Source organism: Elephas maximus, chromosome 6, assembly GCF_024166365.1.
Source record: "Elephas maximus indicus isolate mEleMax1 chromosome 6, mEleMax1 primary haplotype, whole genome shotgun sequence".
Classification (NCBI taxonomy): domain Eukaryota; kingdom Metazoa; phylum Chordata; class Mammalia; order Proboscidea; family Elephantidae; genus Elephas; species Elephas maximus.
The window spans coordinates 77,777,766-77,794,108 of NC_064824.1; the positions used below are offsets into that span (position 1 = coordinate 77,777,766).

General features: G+C 37.0%; 1 protein-coding gene across 4 annotated transcripts in view; it reads right to left on the reverse strand.

Moving 5' to 3' along the window:
* The window catches only part of ZNF385B (zinc finger protein 385B), a 402,225-nt gene that overhangs the window by 97,401 nt on the left and 288,481 nt on the right, over positions 1-16,343 (reverse strand). Inside the window, exon 1 of one of the 4 annotated variants that reach the window (XM_049887566.1) lies at positions 15,031-15,785. The exons of the other annotated variants lie outside the window; for them this stretch is intronic. The gene's annotated coding sequence lies outside the window, so the exon portion shown is untranslated. Of the gene's footprint in view, positions 1-15,030; positions 15,786-16,343 lie in introns of those variants that run through there. 4 annotated transcript variants of the gene reach the window in all.

Sequence of the window (16,343 nt, forward strand, 5' to 3'; positions counted from 1 at the left end):
ATTCAGTCGATTTTGACTCATAGCGACCCTATAGGACAAAGTAGAACTGCCCCACAGAGTTTCCAAGGAGCCACTGGTAGATTTGAACTGCTGAGCTTTTGGTTAGCAGCCTGAGCTCTTAACCACTTTACCACCACCAGGGCTCCATATATAGATAGACAGAGAGATAGGGAGATAGATACACACACACACATATATATACATACACATACCTAAAAAAAATTTATATATATGTATATATATATGCATATACATATATATATAATTTTTGTGTGTGTGTGTGGTAATGAATTTCTTTAATAAGCCCTGCATAGTATTGCAAGTCTTTTCAGAGGATTATGGGCAATAGTGTTTAATGGACTGTCATACCTCATTTACATTGATCCTAAAAACAGAAAAAGAGAGAAGGACGCCTGAAGCATTTATCTGTAATGGCGAATCTTTAGGTCAGCTGCATCCATTAGGGATTATAGAGCAAGACTCAGCAAAAACTGAACTGACCAAAAGTGTAGATCAAAGGGTCTATAGGGTCACTAGGAGTTGAAATTGATTCACCGGCAATGGGCAAATAGATCAGAGTAATGATTTTTTTTCCTGATGCCAAAGTCAACACTCTGATCTCAGTCTGGCATTCACATAACTACCTTGTATTTAATTACACATTACTCTCCTAAATAGGTAACATGACACCCATTGCTCACTTCAGTGCCCATAGATCAAAGATGATGTATTGTTTCAATACGTCAAATATTTGCAAGGCATTTATTAAAACTATTCATTTTTAAAGCTTTGCTTTAAAAATCTTAGCTAAATTGGAAAACAGAGGTATTTTTATATTATACCAACTGCCTTTTGTAATTTATTATTACAATTATTAAAGTCTAAAACATAAACAGTAAGTATAAAGAATCATTCTACCGGAAACTGCCTGATGGACACATTTATAATTACTTTGCTATTGTGGGTCTCCCAAAGGGAAGCAAAGCTCTTACTCTAAGCCCACAATGGTGGCTCTGATAACACTGTGTAATACATGGTCCCTGAGGGCCTGACAACAGTCACTTTGTACAAACAAACTCAAATCAAATAGAATGTAACGTGGAACTTGACAAACAGATTGCTCCATCAACAAAGGTCAGAACGCACAATGATTCCCCCTTACCCAATCAAATCTCTATGCTAATAAAGACAAGGCCTGAGAACTACTTAGCTGCCACCATTCATTAGCATAAAAACTTAGCAGCTGTTTCCCATTCCATTAGCATTTTAATGACAGACAATTTGCCATGTTAAACACAGATTGTTTTAAAGTACTGGTAGATCTTCTGAAAAAATATAAGCTATTCTTTCATCAATTCCCTCACCTCAACCTTATGTTTTCAGTTTTAAAACCTGCATTTTAATATTGATTTACCAACACTGCTTGCTTCAAAGGAGGCATTTAGAAATGAAAAATTGGGATAAAGTCCATTTTTTTATACAGGTTAGTTTGTGCTTTGATCCTTCAGGGACCTTATTCCAGATTTTGTTGCTGCTGCTGCTGTTGTCTGCCCTTTATTCTATTCTGGCTCATAAAAAACCCAACCCAGTGCCGTCGAGTCGGTTCCGACTCATAGCAACCCTATAAGGCAGAGTAGAGCTGCTTCATATGGTTTTCCCCTCACCTCAGGATGCCATAAAGTCAATAGGTGACACAAGCAGGAGCTTGGCCAAGTGCATTGCATCTTGCAGGGAAACGCATAATTTCTCCAAAATTCAAGGATTTGTTGAGGAAAAAGACAGCTGAAAATATAATGAGCAGGTATTTGAATGTAAAGGGAGGTATAATACATCTTTTACACTGCTGTTCTCATGGGACAGAGCCTACATTTGTCTTCTGTATAAAGTATTTGGCAATTTTATGGAAGATACCTCCTGCATGTAGTTCTGTTTCAGACCATAGGATATAATCTGCTATATATTTATCATAATGAATCAAGTCATAATAGAGTTCCACCTCATACAACAATAAGGCGTTTCATACCATCTAATTTATATACATTTATCAAACTCCCTGTACTAAAATTAAATATATATACACAAGAATGCACACCCAAATGATCTAACAGTTACCCTTCTCACTGTGGAAATTCTACCTATCCATATACTCTCCTATAAGAAAGTAATCTTTTCCCACAAATTTTATTTTGATGATAAAAAGCAAGCTGTATTCATCTATAGCTATAAAATTAATATGTGAAAGACTACTCACCACTGTAATTATAAAGAAAACTGTGATTTCAGCCAACTGCCTCTGTTAACATAAGTCTCTTATTATGTCAATGGATTATGTCATAATCCATCACAATAAAACCTCATTTGAGGGCCAGGTGACACTTGAAATTATTGCCTTAGTCTTTGACCTTTAGAAATATGATCTTGAAGATTTAGGTTATGGGTTTGAGGCTTCCTAGTTGCTCTTCTTTATGTGCTAAAACAGAAACAAACAAAACACTTCATTCTTATAGGGGAGGTTACACCAAAATCACAGAAAATCTGTGTGGAGAAGCATTTGTAGAATGAGGTTAAATCTATATGTACTCTATATCCTGCAGAAGTAGTTTTTCCCCTGCTGTTATTTCGTATGTCCCTTGCAGTAAGTGCTGAAATAAAGCAACATAAAAATCTATCATGGGCAAGAATAGTTGTACAACTTGAAAAATGTAATCAATGTCACTGAATTGTACAGGTAGAAATTGTTGAATCGCTATAGGTTGACTTGTGTACATTTTTACCATAATTTTAAAAAAGAAAAATCTATCATGGTGAGGCAATGTCAATTATAAACCAAAACCAAACCAAACCTGTTGCCACTGAGTTGGTTCCAACTCACAGCAACCCTATAGGACAGAGTAGAATTGCTCCCTAGGGTTTCCAAGGCTATAATCTTTGCAGGAACAGATTGCCACATCTTTTTCCTGTAGAGTGGGTGGTGGGTTCACACCACTGACCTTTCAGTTAGCAGCCAAGAGCTTAACCACTGTGCACCAGAGCTCTTTAAATGTCAATTACAGAACTCCCAAAATTTCTTTAAAGAAATAAAATGAACAATAGCATTTCAGATTTTCTGCTAAACTCAGTATTCTCTTTTTACTGCTTTCCCAACTTTGTTGGTCCTTGTCCTGTGTATCTTTTCCTCTTTCCAGGGCAATCAGAAGCTGAGCATCACCTCTCCCCCTTCTCTAGCTAATCATAACCATCTTCATCAGTCTGCCATGTGAGGAAAACAAATTTCCCAAGAGACAATCAATCTTGGCCACTAGGAGGTGGCTATGAGAATAGATGATGTCACTGAATAAAGGTTTTGCTTCTGAAAAGGCCACACAATAATATTGGCAGAGATAACATTTTTATTGCTCATACTATGCTCCAACCACTACCCTAAGCACATTACCTATGTATGTACATATATATGTACACATATACACATGGTTATAAATAAGTATGTATACATACATAAAAATAAATAATATAACCTGATAAACAAGGTACTATTATTATTAGCTTCATTTTACTGATGGGAACGTAAATCACAGAGAGGTTAAGCACCTTGCCCAACTTCATACAGCTTGTACATGGAGGAGCCAGGATTCAAACCCAGGCTATTTGACAGCTAAATTCTGCTCTTAACTACAATGCTATGTCCACCAAACTGTATAGGTGGAAAACAGTTCAGCTATATAGACACATTCTCTAGCTGTAGATAGGAATGTTTCATTATCAAACTATAAGATTTAAAATGTTGAACCTTCTAAAAACCTATTACTGAAGAGTCGATTCTGACTAATAGCAACCCTATAGGACAGCAGAACTGCCCCATGAGGTTTCCAAGGCTGTAAATCTTTAGGGAAGCAGACTGCCACCTCTTTCTCCCATGGAATGGCTGGTGGTTTTGAACCACAGACCTTTTGTTAGCAGCTGAATGCTTAACCCTCGCACCACAAGGGCTCCTCTTTGAAACTTCTAGCAGGAATAATTTGTATCTGGGGATCAGTTGAAAATTGCATTTGACATTAATATAGTGTCCGATACTAAAATATGTAAGATTTTTTAAAATGCTTTGTAAGACCTGTTTCTATATTTATCTAAAAATAATCTCTAAATAATATAATTATTTAATTTAATAAATACAGGGCATAACAGCTACAGGGATTACAAACTGATAGAATTTATTTTACTTTTTAAGAGAAGATACAAATAATTGCTACTACTTTTTTTTTTTTTTTTTTACTGCTTAGTGAGATTCTAGTCTGTGCCAGGTACTGTATTAAGTGATCTGTGTATCTTATAACACAACTCTATGAGATTTGCATCATTTTCCTCATTTTACAGATGAGAAAACTGAGGCTTAGAGAGATTAAGGTCACTCAGCCTGTGGTAGGGCCTGGGTCCAAATTCCTGTTTGTCTGACTCTAAAGCCCATGCCATCATCCCATAGAGCAGGTTATGTGTAAAGTTGTCACATGAAAAAGATTCTGTCATCAAATACATTTAGAAAAGGCTGGCTTCAACAAAGTTTAATAGGGTTCTTTTCTACAAGACATCTCAGAGCTTTTAATATACTATAAGGCAATGTGAACGTCTACGTAGATATAATTTCTCTTCCCAATTTTTTGAACATGGAGTCAATACTTTTTTTTCATAGAGAATCTAGGATGGCCAGAACTCTGTAGCATGCCCTTTCGGCAATACTGTTCTACATACATAGTGGCTAGAAGCACCAACTCAGAAGACGGGCAGCTGATAACTCCCTGGTTCATCACTTTCTTGTTGTGCAATTTTAGACAAGTGATTTTACTTCTTTATGCCTTTATTTTATTTTCTGTAAAATGGGAGAAATATGAATACCTACATATAAGACTGTTAGGAGAACTAATTGAGATTTTTCTGTGCAAGTGCTTAGCCCTGTGCCTGACACATAGTAAGTGTTCAATAAAATTCAATTACTGTGGTTACTAACAACTCCTGCTTTTCTCACACTATACCATATCCCTGGAGAGTTAAACATATTAATAGTTAATCATACTAGTAAATAGTTAAACATATTAATACTTATCATAAAAGGCAGGGTATGTTAAGGGCCATAAAAGAGGTATCAACAAAATGTCAAGGAGGTTCAAGAAAGAAAAATTACGTTTGGTTAGGATTGGGATTCATAAATCCTTTTACAGAGGAGCTCTCTCTTGAAATAAGCCTTGAAGAATGGTTAGTGTTCTGAGAGGTGAAGATGGGAAAATGGCATGCTGGGTGGAGGGAACTACATAAGCAAAAAGCTAGAGGAGATGGAATGCGTCAAAACTCAAAATGTTTTTTAGGTACTCAAGCTATTCTCAGGGTTTCCTGATTAGAAATATTAGTCAATTGGTCACTCCTAGATCACCTGCTTCAAACACAGAATTTAAATGTGGAAGGTAAAACAACAAAGAGAAAAACATAGGACATCTTCGTGGCCTTGGAGTAGGCAATGATTTCTTCAGCAGGAAACAGAAGATACTAATCATAAAAGAAAATAATTGATGAATATACTAAGAATAAGAAAATAGGCATAAGATGCCATTAAGGAAATGAAAAGGCAACCCACTAAGTGGGAGACAATATTCACAATACATATGTTTTGACAAAGAACTTGAATCCAGAATAAAAGACTCGTACAAGTCAAAAGAAGAAGACACACGATGCAATGAAAACAAATTTGGACACTTCACAAAAGAGAATATATAAATGGCCAATAAACATACCAAAAAAAAAAAAATGCTTAACTGCATTACTCATCAGGGATATACAAATTAGAACCACACTCACCAGAGAGGCTAAAATGAAGAAAGATGGACATTATCAAGTGTTGGCAACTCTTAGACTAAAGTGTAAATTGATATTACTACTTTGAAAAACTCTTTGTTCACATCTACTAAAGCTGAATATATGACCCAACAACTCTACTTCTTTATGTATATCTAACAGAAATGATATGTTCCAGAATTTTCATATCAATAGTATTTATAATAGCCCCAAACTGGAAAGTACCCAATTACCCATCAAAAATTGTGGTATCTTCACACAACAAAACATTCACACAATAGAATACAGCAATGAAAATGAATGATATATAATTACATGCAACAACAAGTAGACCTTGCAAATATAATGTCGAGCAAAGGAACTAGAATAAAGGAATATGTACTCTATGATGCCATTTATATAATACAAAACCAGGTAAAGTTAATCCACACTGTTGGGGTAGTGGCTATCCATGCAGTGGGGTACAGTGGGGTAGAGGGTGGAATGACTGGAAAGGAGTATGAGAGGGACTTCTAGGATGCTGGAAATGTTCTCTTTTTTTTTTATCTGGTTGACAACTGCACAGGTATGTTCAGTTGGTGAAGTTCATTCAACTGTACACTAAGGTGTATTCTTCTGTATAGTATACTTCAACACAAATCTTTGACAATATGTTCCGTGCTATTAATTTTAGTAAAATTTCATTAAAAATACAGAAAAAATTCCCCAATAACATCTTCAAATACTGTCAAGTTTCTATTTTTTTTTTAAGTTTCTATATTTTTAAGATGAATGTAATGTTTTTGTGAGTAAGTTTTTCTACCGGCAGCTTGGTTTTGCTCAAAATGATTTGTGAGCAAATAAAAATTCTCTTTAATGCTGATGCTTCTTTGCTGAATTTAGGTAGTAGTTGGAGAATAGTGATATATTCCAATGATGCCAGGGAGAAAACTGTGTATCTAGAACTCTGAGTCCATAAAATCTTAACAATTGGCAGTTCTGGGCCTGAATCTCCCTCTCCTGGGGCAGTTCAGGGTTCCCTCCAAAAAGCTCCAGCAGCAGCCACCACACCAGCATTCTGGCAAAATATTGCACTGAAAAATAAATTCTTCTGAGTATCACACTGAAATTTATAAGCAATAATGAAATGTTGCATAATAAAACAGCAGTGATGCCACATCATGATAGATCTTAAGCCACGGTGTCCTTTGGGTTTAGTAGTAATACACAAAAGGTAAATATTTCATTAAGATGCAATGAATGGCTTTTCAGACGCTTTGGCAATAGAATACACACAGCCTTTATGCCTGGACATCTTGTGTGCATACTGAGTTTCTTGTATTTAAATGTAGAAACACTGGTTAATATTTATTTACTATATGTTGCTGTTAGGTGCTGTGGAGTTGATTCCAACTCACAGTGACACCATATACAAAAGAATGAAACACTGCCCAGTCCTACACCACCCTCACAATCGTTGCCATGCTTGAACCTATTGTTGCAGCCACTATGTCAATCCATCTCATTGAAGGTCTTCCTCTTTTTAGCTGATCTTCTACCAAGCATGATGTCCTTCTCCAGGAAGTGATCCCTCCTTATAACATGTCCAAAGTAAGTGAGACTAAGTCTTGCCATCCTTGCTTCTAAGGAGCATTCTGGCTATACTTCTTCCAAAGCTGATTTGTTCATTTTTCTGAGTCCATGGTATATATTCATAGTCTTCCCTAACACCTTAATTCAAAGGCATCAATTCTTCTTCAGTCTTCCTTATTCCAGCTTTCACATGCACATGAGGTGATTGCAAATATCATGGCTTGCATCAGGCACATCTTAGTCCTCAGGGTGATACCTTTGCTTTTTAGTACTTTAAAGAGGTCTTTTGCAGCAGATTCGCCCAATGCAATACGTCATTTGATTTCTTTAGAGCCGCTTCCATGGATTTGATTGTTGATCCAAGTAAAATGAAATCCTTGACAACCTCAATATTTTCTTTGTTTATCACGATGTTGCTTATTGGTCCACTTGTGAGGATTTTTGTTTTCTTTATGTTGAAGTGTAACCCATACTGAAGGCTGTGGTCTTTGATCTTCATCAGTAAGTGCTTTAAACCCTCTTCACTTTCAGCAAGCAAGGTTGTATCATCTGCATAGCACAGGTTGTTAAAGAGTCTTCCACCAATCCTGATGCCCCGTTCTTCTTCATATAGTCCAGCTTCTTAGATTATTGAATAAGTAGGGTGAAAGGATACAACCCTGATGCATACCTTTCTGGATTTTAAAGTACACAGTATCTCCTTGTTCTGTTCAAACAACTGCCTCTTGGTCTATGTACAGGTTGCTCATGAGCACAACTAAGTGTTCTGGAATTCCCATTCTTCACATTCCATAATTTGTTATAATCCACACAGTTGAATGGCTTTGCATAGTCAATAAAACACAGGTAAACACCTTTCTTGTATTCTCTGCTTTCACCCAAGATCCTTCTGACATCAGCAATGGCATTCTTTACATTCACGTCCTCTTCTAAATCCAGCTCGAATTCCTGGCAGCTCTCTGTTGACGTACTGCTGCAACCATTTTTAACTTATCTTCAGCAAAATTTTACTTGCATGTGATATTTATGACACTATTTGTTAATTTCCACTTTTTGTTGGATCACCTTTCTTTGGAATAGCATATATATGGATATCTTCCAGGAGGTTGGAACCCTGGTTGTGTAGTGGTTAAGAGCTCGGCTGCTAATCAAAAGTTCAGCAGTTCAAATCCACCAGCCTCTCCCTGGAAACTCTGTGGGGCAGTTCTACTCTGTCCTATAGGGTTGCTACGAGTTGGAATCGACTCGATGGCAACGGGTTTGGTTTTTGCTTTTGGTTCCAGTTGTTTGGCCAGGCAGCTGTCTTCCAAATTTCTTGACACAGACAAGTGAGCACTTTCAGCAATGCATCCTTTGTTGAAACATCTCAGTTGGTTTTCCATCAATTTCTGGAGCTTTGTTTTTTACCAATCCCTTCAGTATAGAGTGGACTATATAGTACAAACGATAGTTTGGTTCTACATGTGGCAAACTCCAACAGTTGAGCCCCCTCCCTTTTTTTTTTTATTGTGGTTTTATATATATATGGAGCCCAGGTGGCCCGGTGGTTAAGCACTTAGATGCTAACTGAAAGATCTGCGGTTTGAACCCACCAGCAGCTCCTTGGGTGAGAGGTGTGGCAGTCTGCTCCTGTAAAGATTAAAGCCTTGGAAACCCTATGGGGCTATGCTGCTATGTCCTATAGGGTTGCTGAGTCCGAATTGATTTAACAGCAATGGGTTTGGGTTTTTTTTGTTTAAAATATATATAACACTTGCCATTTCAGCTATTCTTAAGTGTACAATTCAGTGGCATTAATTATACTCACCATATTGTATAACCATCGCCACTACCCATTTTCAAATGTTTTTCATTGCCCTCAAGAGAAACTTAACTAAATCAAAGCCCATTGCCATTGAGTCGATTCCAACGCATAGTGACCATATTAGGTCAGAATAGAACTGTCCCTTGGGTTTCTAACTCTGTAATCTTTATGGAAGCAGACTACTCTATCTTTCTCCCATGGAGCAGCTGGTGGGTTCGAACTGCTGACCTTTTAATTAGCAGCTGAGCTGTTAACTACTGTACCACCAGGGCTCCTTAAAATAGAATCTTAGTACCCCTTAAATAGTAATGCCCCATCTCACCATCCCCCCAAAACTTGGAAATCACTAATAAAATTTGTCTCTTATCCACTTACTTACTCTAAGTATTTTATATAAGTGGGGCCGTACAATATTTGCCCTTTTGTATCTGACTTATTTTGCTCCATATAATGTTTTCAAGGTTCGTCCATGTCAGCAGACATCAGAATTCATTTCTCTTTTTTGGCTGAATAATATTCCACTGTTTGGATATACCACATTTTGTTTATCCATTCATTGGTTCATGGATATTTGGATTGTTTCTACCTTTTAGTTGAACTCTCTTTTTGAAGCAGTATTGAAATATGTCTGAGAATTTCAGAATTCTAGTAAATTTAAATGGTGAAAAAAAGTCTTAACCAAATTTCTTCTCTGAGTTGAATGGAAAATGTTTTGCCTTGCTACAGGTCTTAACTTGTACCCAAATAGTATTGAGCATGACTAGGCAAGAAAGGGACTCAAAGAAGAGAAAACAGGTTCTAACAAATGCTTTCTCAAGTTTTCTGAAATGCGATAGTTTAATAAACCTGACTTATCAAAAGGGAATGGCATGTGCTTAGTTACTAAATTACTAAATCTTTAGAGAAGCCAAAATTATCTTCAGACAAGCTTTACTAAAATTGTCTGAGGTCGAGAATGGATTTGGAGGTCACAGTAGCCTGACAAAACTTTCTGGCAAAAAGTCCTTGAGTCCTGAGCTACATTTGCCCAGTGACGCCACTTGATGGAATCAAGATGCTCCCACGAGGTGTGAAGCCTCTTTCTGTTGCAAACAGAGCTGGACTCCCTTTACAGCATTCTAGGGACCTAATGGCGAGGTAGAACTATAATTTATTTTAGGAACCTTCCTAAAGATACAGATTTTCCTAGGAAGGGCAATGACTATATCTCTCAAATCACTGAATATTTCTGGAGAAATTATATTTCATAAAATTTTAGAAATTAACCATAATTTAAGACTCTATAAAATCTCCTTCATTTTACACAAGAAAAATGGGATTAGGAGAGCCTAATCCACCATAATTCCTTTCTATTGGTAGAACTAAACCTAAGCCTCATTACCTAGTGACACCGTTTAGAATAGTTGAGTCTGTATGATTAAAGATGTACAAGAATCATACCTAGTGGTCATCATCTTCTTTAAAAAATTAAGTAGATTAGTATTTGATCTATTTTCTTTTTTATTTTGACTGGTATTTAGAAGGAAGTATTCATTTTTTTAAATAAGATTTTAATTTTAATGTTTTATCAATATGAATAATAGAAGAAATGAAAGAAAAGCCAGCATAGGCCAAGAGCCAACATTTTTTCCATTTAAAGAATAGAAGAAAATTGATTACAGCACCTCATTTTACATAATTCTTTTAATATCTCCAATGTGGGGGGGAAGGAGAACAACAAGGCTTATTAAAACTACGCTTTTAACCGCATTGTTTAAATTAATATAACTAACTCAAATGGCCTCACCATAGGCGGCACACTCACACTTGTGGTGACAGTTTTTATACTGAAGTACTATCAAAATTGCAACAAATATATTATCCGAAAAGATGCATTTTTTTCTAAGAAATTGACCTTCCTTTAGAGCAGATCAAAGTACTGGGGCCATTAAGCCCTCTAGCTCTGTCTTTAGCCCTGTTGCCCTGTAACTCATATAAAAGACCTGGCAGAAGGCGGTGGGATACAGCAATTCAGGAGGTCAATGCACCAAGCTGCTGCTATAAATTCTAGCTCGGGGGCCACAAAATGTTTTTTTCCACCAGTGTCAGAGAATTTCAGTATCTAGGCTATTATTTACTTTTAAGAATCAAAAGGAGGGTGGGGGTGAGAAATAGAGGTTTACTTAAGTTTTCTCTTTAAAAATTTCCTCGCCCCGACCCCCAGAAGCTTGCTCAATTTAAAGAGACAGAGTTAATATTTGCTCTACAAGCGCTCTGTACTCCCACCTTAAAAAAAAAAAATTAGGAGAGGTAAAAGCCTTCCTTAGGTTAAATATTAACCAAACATTTCAAAGCTATTCAAAAGCTGTTGCCCAATTAAAAAAAAAAAAAAAAGTAATGTTCTCCTAGAAGTCACAATTTGGGAATAAATAACCCAAAACCAAACGTGTTGCTTTCGAGTCGATTTCAACTCAGAGTGACCCTATAGGACAGAGTACAACTGCCCTGTAGGGTTTCCAAGGAGAGGCTGGTGGATTCGAACTGCCACCCTTTTGGTTAACAGCCAAACACTTAACCGCTGTGCCAGGGCTCCTGGGAATAAATAGGGACAGTAAAAACCGCTGAAGCCATTTTTGCATGTATACTCAATGGCCGCCATGATTGTAATGAACTGTAGAGCAGCCAACTACACAGTAACTGCTAACTGGTAATAGAGCATTCAGGAAAACTCTCAGTGCGGTATTATAATAATGGTGACCACTGTAGAAGGTTCCATTCTTGGTTCTCCATCAGTGAAGAAGCCATCTTCACTAAAGAGCAGAAGAAATGAGACGTGGTGTTGCTGTGCAAGTATCATGAAAGCCCTGTTCTATCCCTATGTAAACCTGGTATGGGAGCCTAATTTGTACATGCCAGGGATGGCATGAGCAGAGATTGTCATGTTGGATAGTGGGGCTAGGATGGGAAAAGTAGTGAGAGTTTGTAGAGGGAAGGAGGAATGGTAAATTTGGCTTAGTTTTGTATAAACCCTAAAAGGGTTTCCTTCCTTTTCTTCTTTTGACTCTCTGACACAAATCCGCATAATATAAAAAAATTATAGAGCAGGATAAAAGCTGTATGAGCAGTGACAACCTTGTGAGGCAGGGCATCTGACTCCTTCAAAAAAAAAGAGCTGGGCAACCAGGACTCAATGCAATATCACCCTTACCCTTCCCTGAAAAACATGGAGTGTCCGGTGACCCAGATGTTTGTACTCCAAAAGGTCCTTAGTGGGCATTTAACAGAATGGGACAACTCCTGGCCTGGTTTCTTGGAACTCTACCACTATCCTGACATCCTAGAAACTGGTGCTATTAGCTTCGGTCAGGTAAGCAGCTTCTGGGACACTAGTGATATGTAAAACAGCATCAGATAAGGCTCTTAAGTGAATGCCCAAGAATTCTCCTCAATGGAAGTGATTCATAATAAATGATTGCCCCTGTCCCCGTGTATCATGTTTATTCTTGTACCATTATACTGGCTTGTACCAGTTTTTCTTATATGGGATTTCTTTCTGGCTTCCCAAATGACTCCCTCTCGCCCCCTTAATGAACACCATAATTCAAAGGCGCAATGATTTCTTCATAAGGGGACCCATGGAAAGAAGAGAATTTAATCATAGCACTCATCATTTTCCTTTGCAATGGTTTGCTTTATAAGGCAACAAAGGGATGGAAATATTTCCTTTTAGAAGGACATTTGTTTTGACTTTGGGTCTTTCTTGACTTCAAATAGCTTTTTAAACTCCTTTTGTTTTAAAGGACAAATGGAAAGCAAACAATTCATGAAAATGGACCTGGTGCTCAATGGATTTAATTTGACAATGCATGTTTCCAGTTAAATGCAAAAAGAATCCAAAGTTCCAAAATTGTACAATCTGTACAAATTTCCAAACTTTGATTGACTTGTATTTGCCTTGTTTTCTCACACATTCCTTCTGTCTCTCTTTTATCCCTCTCTCTGTCTCTCTAATATTCCTCTCTCTCACCTATCTTTTCTGTCTCTCTCATATCTCCTGTCTCTGGCGTCTTTCTGTCTCCGTATGTGTGTTTGTCTCTCTCTCTGGTATATTCTGTTTCTCTTTCTTTGCGTGTCTCTCTCTGACTCTGCGTGCAAGTCTGTCTTTTTTTTTGTCTCTATATCTGTTTCTGTCCATAATATTGCTAGGGAACTGGAAATACTCATAAAATATGTCATTTGCCTTGTTTTCCAGGTATATTGTATTAATTTCTTTTCAATATTTGCTTCTATAAATCACAAGATTATGCTAGTATCAGGACAAGTTGGTTCCTGTGACAAGATGTAATAATCAAATTAGGCCATATGTCTGGTAATGTCTCAAGCAGTCATGTCAGATGCAACAACAGAGGATTGTTTTCATACTTGCTCACACTGTGGTATCTACCATTCATGTGATAGAGTGGTGGGGCAAGTTAAGAACTTAAATCCACAATAGAATTTAATGGTATACTTTTATAGAAATTCATCATTAATGTTCTGGGTCATACACGTACACATGTGTATACTATATCCCTTGTTATTGGGGAGCAAGATGTGCTTTTACATATATTAAATAGACTTTTATACTGTTAAATGGGTTAGGATCATTCCATTTTTTTTTTTCCTAATAAAGAAAATGATACTCAGGGATAAATAACTCTACGAAAAAGCAAGTACACAAAATGAAGCCAATGATGGACTCGGGTAGAAAAAATTTCTTCCAAAATCAGGTACTAGCCTGCTGTGATAGCTACACTGAGCAATACTGCCTGTCAGCACAAATCTCAGAGTCTCTAGAACCTTGGAAAACTTAATGCAAATTGGCTTTAAGCTACTTTTTTTTTTTTTTACAAGAGTCCACTGAACTCTGTGTTTATACCGCTAATCTACCAATGAGGTAGAATAAAAGAAGTCGATGCTCTTTCATTATTTTCCAAAACACCTGAAATCCCTCTGGGGACTACTAGATACAAACGCCCTTGTGGTGCCAAGAGTTTCTAAGGCTGTACAGAACAGTGATATTTATTCATGTTTTACAAATGGCGACATCGAAAGAAAAAGGATTTCTTAGGTGGGGAAAAACAGAGTGGTAACATTAAAATAGAAATGAGAATTTTACAAGTACCTATTGTTACGCACAAAATACACCTATAATCATAACTGAAAATACTCCCTCTTGAGAAGCTAAGCTTACCTGGTTTCCAGAGAGATTTCTAAGACCACGGGTACAAATAAATATGAAGTCTTTGGGCTTTGAACTAGAAGGAACATTAAAAGCTTCAAAGGCACCTGTCATAAAAATCATATGACAGCAGTGCAAATCACCCATGTCACTCAATTTTATTACAGGCTACCAGCGACCATTCTGTTAATCTGAATGTGGATTCCTAAACATGTACAATCATCAGCTTAAAAATACATTCTGAAGAGAAGAGAAAAAGGAGAGTTCTAACATACTTGGATTAACACAAAACTCATCTTTTACCCGGTAGCTATTCTGAGACAAACTTTGAAAGAAAAAGGAACTGTAGTTCGTAAAGATAAAGGAAATGTGGGAAATTCGTCATCTCTTCATCATATTTCACAAAAGGACTCGATGTGACAATTCAAATAAAAACAGGTTAGGAAAATCTAGATGATATTGGACAGGGGAGTCATGAAATTAGAGAATTCTATTTGTCCTAATTTTAAAACTTTTCTCTCATTCTGAAATTGATTTTAATTGTTTTATATTTTTGTCACAAAGTTCATGAAAAAGTTCCCTGAGGTGTAATTGTTGATCAGTCAGCAATGCTTACCTTCGTCTTTAAGATTACAGTCCACGTTCACGTCTGCATTTGAGCACTGTACAAGGCACTATATTTAGAGATAAATAATTCCATCATTTCAACCTGGTGCTCCTGTGAAATGCAGTGCTAGGAAACAGCAGACAGGCAAAGCATCTGAACAAATCATAGGTCCTGTAATTGCCGCTTAGCTCTAATTGCTATTGAGGATAGCGTTTGCAACTTGATTCCAGAGAGAGGGCAGACTACCTTCTGACGACATTGAACCAAATATATCCTAAAAGACTGACAAGTTACTTTTTTCCATATAATTTTTCTGCATACCTCCCAGCTACTCAGAAACAACTTCTGCCATGGAAAAAATAAAATGAAGAAATCTGATGCTCCCCCCTCCAACAACGCAATTCAATTCTCATATTTACTACTACAACGATTTCAAATTTTCAGTATCTCTTAGATTTGAAGGGATTTTTTTTTTTTTTTCCCCTTGGTGGGCAACTAAACCTTTATTTAAAAATTGTTTTTAATCTCCAAAAGGAACCTATTCTCAAAACCTGAACTTTATATACTATTCCAAAACCAAATTCATTGCCATGGAGTCAATTCCAACTCATAGTGACTCTACAGGACAGAGTATAACTCCCCACAGGATTTCTAAGGCTATAAATCTTTATGCAAGCAGACTGCCACAATCTTTTTCCCATAGAGCAGCTGGTGGGTTTGAATGCTGACCTTTCAGTTAGCAGCCAAGTGCTTTAACCGCTGCAACACCTGGCCTCCTTTATATACCATCAGTACAGAATAATTTCTTTGCGTTGTATTAGGCCAGAAGAATTTGTTTCCCTTTCTGTAGATTTTTAGGTTCTACACAAAGATTCACAGCATATAATTAAAAAAGAGCAAAGCAGACAGTTTAACGTTGCTAACGTTAATAGAGGTGTTTATGTATCTCAATGCCACAACTTAATTTGAGTTATATGGGGACATTATCAAGGTTAAATTAGCAGTTGTGTAGGCTTGGAAATAAAATTACACATTATTTACACTCGTATATCTAATTTCACTCTCCTAGTGCAATCTGACCATATGATTAGAATAAGGCCTCTGACATACAGGTATCCTCCGCTTTTCGAAAGTTCACTGTGTGCCACCCCACTTTTACGAAAGACCTACGTTAGTACCTGTTTTCACTGACTGAAAGAAATCCAGAGTATTTTTGCTTTTACAAGAAAATGCAAAAAGCGAAAATAACATCAGCAGAAGACCACACCTGTTGGCACTCCTCCCCAGCCAGTGAGAGGCTCAGTGAAGCGTCTACCTCAACG